Here is a 5,758-nt window from a genome sequence, read left to right as displayed (position 1 = left end):
AACAAAACTCAAATTGTTTTATAATAATTAGTTTAGAAAAACAGAGTTTTGATAATGTAAAGATAAAGAGGATATTTAGTGGAATGAGAGCCCAGAGTAGGAAGAATAAAATTTTCAATTCATGGGTCAAAAGTTTACTCTCTGAGAATAGGAAAAATCTAGATTCACAAAAGAAAAGGAAAAAAAGAATGTATGGCATTACATACAGATAACTGAGCGTGATAGTAAAGTTATGGAGTTTTTGAGTGATACTCAGTTGTTGTTTTTTTAAACAGAATAGAATATGTTTGGGGTTTTGAAAGGAATATAATAGTAAGCACAGCAAATGTCTCAAGGAACTGGAAGAGAATTATAGTAGTAAGCACTTTAGTAGCATAGTTGAAATGAGAAACTAGAACTTGAGTGAACTCCAATAAATATTTTCATGTGATTCATCATTACCAGTGCGTAAGGCATTGATAATAAAGGAGAATTGAAGGCAATTCTTGTATTGATCCATGGATAGTGAGGTCATACGGGCTTCCCAGGTGGCTCAGATGGTAAAGAATCTGCCTGCAGCGCACTAGTCCAGTGTTCGGTCCCTCGGTTGGGAAGATCCTCTGGAGAAGGAAATAGGAGCCCACTCCAGTATTCTTACCTGGAGAATTCTATGGACAGAGGAGCCTGGAAGGCTATAGTCCGTGGGGTCACAAAAAGAAGGACATGATTGAGCAACTAACACACACACTAAGGGTACAATAGTAGAAAGATGAGAAAGGAAGAGAATTCAGGAAAGTGGTGAAAGTACCTTTAGTGTGAAGTCAGCACAGAGCTGCTAACCAGGCTGGGGTTAATGATAGAATTGTTTGGTGTCAGAGCAGAAATGTAGTGTAGACAAATAGTGAGAACTATGGAATAATAAGTGACTGTGAGAAGAATTTCAGGATTTAATCTTTCAGAATCACCCCTGAGAGCTGACTAGTTCTAGTGTCTCATCGTGAAATAGTTTTGCTAAAGAAGGAGGAATGAGAAATGCCCCAATTAAAATCATACCTGGTCAGGTAAATAGGAGTATAAAAATTTGAATTTTGCCCCTAGTTAAGTAATTCTTCTAGCATACCTTTCACTGCTGCTACTAAGTCGCTTCAGTTGTGTCCGACTCTGTGCGAACCCATAGACGGCTGCTCACCAGGCTTCCCTGTCCCTGGGATTCTCCAGGCAAGAATACTGGAGTGGGTTGCCATTTCCTTCTCCAATACCTTTCACTAGCAGCTTTGAAAAAGAAAAATAATTCTCAAGAATATAGCTCTTACAAAAACACACTGGTTCCTATACCTAACTTCTGAGTTCATGAAAAGCGATCCTTTTTCTCACTGCTAGCTTAAACAAAGCTACTACTAGTACACAGGGCTAACAGTAGTACCTTTTGAATCCCAAATGCTGGTTAATGTGGGTATTGCTGTTAATCTACTTCTAGAAGCCTGTATTTTCTTCACGGTTAAAGCTTGGATTCGTGAGAACAATAACCATTCCTCTTCTTCAGCAGTTAATTTTTGTGTTTATGATCAGTCCCTGAAAATTGTCAATCATTTTTGAAGAAATTTGCTTATGGTTGCCTATCTCTTTGTTACTAAGACCAAGCTTAAATATTTGCATAGCATAAATTTGTGTAATATACTCCATCAGCATTTATGTGATAGTTTATTATTTTATCTCTTCTATTGTTTTCTCACTCTTTGTTATTGTTTTTTAAAGTTTGTTTCAATGACAAAGGCACCCAAAGATAGAGAATAAACAAATATCCATGCCTACTATGTTTAACATTTTACTATTTAGACTAAGTTCTGGGTAATAAAGCAAGAGATTTCTTACTTAGTTGCATCTGATTCATGTTTTTTCTTTTTTTTTTTTCTTTTTATCTTAATCAAAAGTATAGAAACTACCTGAAAACTGAAATCCAATCAGGTAACCTCTATTTACACATTTTCTTCAAAACTAACTTACTTTGAATGTAAGCAAGATGGGCTCTTACCATGTGTCCTGACCAGTTCAAACAATGCTTATTACAAGATCTTTCCTGATTTCCCCAGGCAGAGTTAATTACCTCATATTTCAAACAACTCTGCTCATGTATGTCATTTATCATTTATCATATTGTATTGTGCAATTTGTTTATAGGTCTGAATCTTTCTTTAGACTTTGACTCAACTGGGGATAGAGGCTGTCTTACTTACCTTTGAATCCAGGAAAGCAATAAATGTGTGACTCAGATTCTAGGTAATTCAAGACAAGTCTTTACACATTTGAGTTATAGTAATTGCATAAGGAAAGTTGTACAAACCCTAAGCATACAACTTGATGAATAATAAAGGGTACCCAACTTTCATTATGAAATTTTCCCCCAGAGTCATTCTCAGTTACCTCTCATTCAGAGGGACCCACAGAGCTACACTCATGATTCCTCAGTTTCTAAACCTTTCCCTTGTCCAACAGTAATCACACGCAAACTTCTGTAGTAAAAAGTAAGAAATTATTTTACATTGTTGTTTTGGTCCTATGCAAATAAATCTGTGCCTTCTTTATTTTTCTCTTTATTTTATATCTATATATTCATATATATATCAATTTGTATTTTATTCACATATATATGTACATATATACATCAGTTCAGTTCCAGTTCAGTCGCTCAGTCATGTCCGACTCTTTGAACCCCATGAATCGCAACACGCCAGGCCTCCATGTCCATCACCGTCTCCTGGAGTTCACTCAGACCCACGTCCATCAAGTCCGTTATGCCATCCAGCCATCTCATCCTCGGTCGTCCCCTTCTCCTCCTGCCCCCAATCCCTCCCAGCATCAGAGTCTTTTCCAATGAGTCAACTCTTTGCATGAGGTGGCCGAAGTACTGGAGCTTCAGCTTTAGCATCATTCCTTCCAAAGAAATCCCAGGGCTGATCTCCTTCAGAATGGACTGGTTGGATCTCCTTGCAGTCCAAGGGACTCTCAAGAGTCTTCTCCAACACCACAGTTCAAAAGCATCAATTCTTTGGTGCTCAGCCTTCTTCACAGTCCAACTCTCACATCCATACACGACCACGGGAAAAACCATAGCCTTGACTAGATGGACCTTTGTTGGCAAAGTAATGTCTCTGCTTTTGAATATACTATCTAGGTTGGTCATAAGTTTTCTTCCAAGGAGTAAGCATCTTTTAATTTCATGGCTGCAATCACCATCTGCAGTGATTTTGGAGCCTCCAAAAATAAAGTCTGACACTGTTTCCACTGTTTCCCCATCTATTTGCCATGAAGTGATGGGACCGGATGCCATGATCTTCGTTTTCTGAATGTTGAGCTTTAAGCCAACTTTTTCGCTCTCCTCTTTCACTTTCATCAAGAGGCTTTTTAGTTCCTCTTCACTTTCTGCCATAAGGGTGGTGTCATCTGCATATCTGAGGTTATTGATATTTCTCCCGGCAATCTTGATTCCAGCTTGTGTTTCTTCCAGTCCAGCGTTTCTCGTGATGTACTCTGCATATAAGTTAAATAAGCAGGGTGACAATATACAGCCTTGACGTACTCCTTTTCCTATTTGGAACCAGTCTGTTGTTCCATGTCCAGCTCTAACTATTGCTTCCTGACCTACATACAGGTTTCTCAAGAGGCAGGTTAGGTGATCTGGTATTCCCATCTCTTTCAGAATTTTCCACAGTTTATTGTGATCTACACAGTCAAAGGCTTTGGCATAGTCAATAAAGCAGAAATGGATGTTTTTCTGGAACTCTCTTGCTTTTTTGATGATCCAGCAGATGTTGGCAATTTGATCTCTGGTTCCTCTGCCTTTTCTAAAACCAGTTTGAACATGAGGGAGTTCACAGTTCACATATTGCTGAAGCCTGGCTTGGAGCATTTTGAGCATTACTTTACTAGCATGTGAGGTGAGTGCAATTGTGCGGTAGTTTGAGCATTCTCTGGCATTGCCTCTCTTTGGAATTGGAATGAAAACTGACCTTTTCCAGTCCTGTGGCCACTGCTGAGTTTTCCAAATTTGCTGGCATATTGAGTGCAGCACTTTCACAGCATCATCTTTCAGGATTTGAAAGAGCTCAACTGGAATTCCATCACCTCCACTAGCTTTGTTCATAGTGATGCTTTCTAAGGCACACTTGACTTCACATTCCAAGATGTCTGGCTCTAGATTAGTGATCAAATCATCATGATTATCTGGGTTGTGAAGATCTTTTTTGTACAGTTCTGTGTATTCTTGCCACCTCTTCTTAATATCTTCTGCCTCTGTTAGGTCCAGACCATTTCTGTCCTTTATCGAGCCCATCTTTGCATGAAATGTTCCCTTGGTATCTCTAATTTTCTTGAAGAGATCTCTAGTCTTTCCCATTCTGTTGTTTTCCTCTATTTCTTTGCATTGATCACTGAAGAAGGCTTTCTTATCTCTTCTTGCTATTCTTTGAAACTCTGCATTCAGGTGCTTATATCTTTCCTTTTCTCCTTTGCTTTTCACCTCTCTTCTTTTCATAGCTATTTGTAAGGCCTCCCCAGACAGCCATTTTGCTTTTTTGCATTTCTTTTCCATGGGGATGGTCTTGATTCCTGTCTCCTGTACAATGTCATGAACCTCAGTCCATAGTTCATCAGGCACTCTATCTATCAGATCTAGGCCCTTAAATCTATTTCTCACTTCCACTGTATAATCCTAAGGGATTTAATTTAGGTCATACCTGAATGGTCTAGTGGTTTTCCCTACTTTCTTCAATTTGAGTCTGAATTTGGTAATAAGTAGTTCATGATCTGAGCCACAGTCAGCTCCTGGTCTTGTTTTTGTTAACTGTATAGAGCTTCTCCATCTTTGGCTGCAAAGAATATAATCAATCTGTTTTCAGTATTGACCATCTGTTGATGTCCATGTGTAGTCTTCTTTTGTGTTGTTGGAAGAGGGTGTTTGCTATGACCAGTGCATTTTCTTGGCAAAACTCTATTAGTCTTTGCCCTGCTTCATTCTACATTCCAAGGCCAAGATGACAAGTTCAAGATCCAGAATAATTCAAACTTAACTAATTTAACTATTTCAATGAAAGTGTCAAGTAGTATTAATTAAGAAGGGAATGGCAAACCACTTCAGTATTCTTGCCTTGAGAACCCCATGAACAGTATGAAAGGGCAACATGATAGGATACTGAAAGAGAAACTCGCCAGGTCAGTAGGTGCCCAATATGCTACTGGAGATCAGTGCAGAAATAACTCCAGAAAGAATGAAGGGATGGAGCCAAAGCAAAAACAGTACCCAGTTGTGAATGTGACTGGTGATAGAAGCAAGGTCTGATGCTATAAAGAGCAATATTGCATAGGAACCTGGAATGTCAGGTCCATGAATCAAGGCAAATTGGAAGGGGTCAAACAAGAGATGGCAAGGGTGAACATCGACATTCTAGGAATCAGTGAACTAAAATGGACTGGAATGGATGAATTTAACTCAGATGATCATTATGTCTACTACTGCAGGCAGGAATCCCTTAGAAGAAATGGAGTAGCCATCATGGTCAACAAAAGAGTCTGAAATGCAGTACTTGGATGCAATCTCAAAAACGACAGAATGATCTCTGTTTGTCTCCAAGGCAAACCATTCAATATCACAGTTATCTAAGTCTATGCCCCAACCAGTAACGCTGAAAAAGCTGAAGTTGAATGATTTTATGAAGACCTACAAGACCTTTTAGAACTAACCTTTTCATTATAGGGAACTGGAATGCAAAAGTAGGAAGTCAAG

Source organism: Budorcas taxicolor, chromosome 1 (assembly GCF_023091745.1).
Source record: "Budorcas taxicolor isolate Tak-1 chromosome 1, Takin1.1, whole genome shotgun sequence".
NCBI classification, from domain to species: Eukaryota; Metazoa; Chordata; class Mammalia; order Artiodactyla; family Bovidae; genus Budorcas; species Budorcas taxicolor.
This window is presented reverse-complemented; position numbering follows the sequence as displayed.